Here is a 2,583-nt window from a genome sequence, read left to right on the forward strand (position 1 = left end):
AAGGTACTTAAATTGAAAAACCTAGTTGTGGGTGCAAAATATAGTTTACTTTGGCTAGCACAGTACTTGCTCCGATGTTTTATTTATCCAACAGGATTTTAAGTCAAGAACAAGTTTTTAGCACGGCTTAAACGGTAGGAACAGTTTCGCATTCGCAAGAAACTGTGTCAAGCATGTGTTTGTCGAGCTCTGAAACTGAGTCGAGACACTTAATTATACCACGGAATAGGTAATAGTAAACACTAAAACATTTTGCCTAGTCCTTATTGTATTCAAACCCTTTGCCCGCACCAATGCGCACAACAATGAGTAATGTGAATTCAATATCAATCGGTTCAATATTTTCATGCCGCTCCTTGTCTAATAAATTAACACCTTACATAGCATAGGAAACTTCGCAAAATATGTATTATTTAATTACGGGTAACAATCGGTAGGTACATGAAATAATAAAACGATGTTTAGCCGCGTCCCACCGCCCGTTGTTCCTAATATGCGTCCTTGCCTCAAGACGATTATAAAAACCGCAAAATCGAAGTTGTTTCAATTTATCTCTGTTTTAACTCACCTCGGCCTCCCCTACACTAATTGCACTGAAAATTACTTTTACAGTACATATGGTGCTACTTTCTCGCACTAGTGCGTCAAATAGCACTTTTCGTGCATATGTCGAAAGTTTAAAGGGCCATATGTACTGTAAAACGTTGTACGATACACGTGCGAATAGGTAATTCGCAACTCGTGTCGATTTAAAACACTCCCTGCGGTCGTGCTTTAATTTATCGCCACTCGTTTCGAATTTCCTCTTTTCCGCACTTGTATCGTAAATAACTATATGAGTATGAACATGTCCCCTTAATGATAAGTAGTATCAGTACGTGTCAATAACATCACCGAGACAAGTCCGATTTTGTGACGTGCCGACCTATTATACCTACGTAATATACGTAATACGCTAAGAACAAATTAAATGACTTTCTACGATTTTTTTTAATTTGTGTTATTTCAAGCAGACACACTACTCAGTATTTCGGTTTATTATATAAGTAATTCTAAGTAGTTTGGCACGTGAGGTACCTTTATTTAAAGTAAAGGGTTTACTACCTGCAAAAAGGTATGGTCGCACGAAACAAACGCTTTGAATGTTGGAAAATTAATTGGCAATTTTGCAGAATAATGAGATACGGCTGTTTTGAATGTATTGCATTGACAGATGTACGTAAACGAGCCCATACCTACACGGTGTTTTTTTTTACTTCGTTATCTTCGGGGTAGTACGTCTAAGTACATTTAAGGAATGGCGTAGTTTTTTGCTAGTAAAAAGTAATTAAAAGCGTTGTAACACGGACATTACATTTAAATCCACCAAATAATTGAAAATGTACTCACTGTAATTCACAAAGTAATTGTACAGGTGGTAAACTTATAAGCTAGGTCTTTGTGAACCCTGTTGGGCACTGCAATATACTATAACTACAACTATAACTATAATTTACAATTCCAAGGAGAATTTTTGATTAATTATTTTAACATACAATCATTATAAGCAAATGTAAAAATAAGAATTTAAATGTCAAAAATACACTCTTCGTGTCGAAACACGAAGAGTGATGTTTAACATATCAATGACATTTCGGATATCGATCGCCCGAGACAGTACTTGCGTTTAGTAGCAAATGTATAAATTCATAAGCAATCAATATCTAAACAGGCCCTAAGGCAAGTGTACACGCTCATAAAGGCCTTATCAGATAAAAATAAATCATTGATTATGTCCAAAATGGATGTAATTAGAATGCCAGTTTCATTGAGAAAGTTAGTTAATTTAATCTCAGGAATGCGCCCTTGAAATTAACGGACTTTAAAAAACAACGTGTATGATAAATGTAATACTAATTTAAACATATACTTTTTTAACATGGTTCATTTGATTAGGTATATTAAATACGAGGCCATATTAAAACTAAAATGAGGGAAATAAAAATTATGGAACATCTGAGTAGTGAAATCAACTTTACAATGCGAAACTGAAAATACAGTGTCAGTTATTAATATGTTACTGGTCTATTATTGTATCTATTTCAGTGCCTATTAAAGGTAAATTTTCTTGCATAATACTTTTCCTTGTAGGTTCTTCTTTAAATCTTTCAACTGAATAAAGAAACTTTTCAGTACCATTCCAAAACGCTGACCGACATTTTCCGCGGCAGACTCGTAAAACTTCAGCACAGTTAAGTACGATCGCGTACGATGCCGTTCAAGATTTTTTGTCACGGCCAATTCTGTTTCAGCAATTGAATATTGTTTTTTTTTTTGGTTGTCATCTTATTTTGACACGACGTGGATCAGCTTTAGCGGCTCAAGCTGACTGGCACTTGTTGACGAAATGCAATCATGGATCGTCTCATAACCAGGCATCGTAAACTGCGAGCGAAATCCTTTGGAGTACTATATAGGGTTGTAACTGGTTGTCATACGTCATTTCAATGGATTTCGCTCGCAGTTTACGATGCCTGCTCATAACGCAGACGTTTCACTCGCTCTTATTAGTGAGCGTGAGATGATTGATAACACAATGTTAAG

The sequence above is a fragment of the Cydia strobilella genome, chromosome 6, assembly GCF_947568885.1.
Source record: "Cydia strobilella chromosome 6, ilCydStro3.1, whole genome shotgun sequence".
NCBI classification, from domain to species: Eukaryota; Metazoa; Arthropoda; class Insecta; order Lepidoptera; family Tortricidae; genus Cydia; species Cydia strobilella.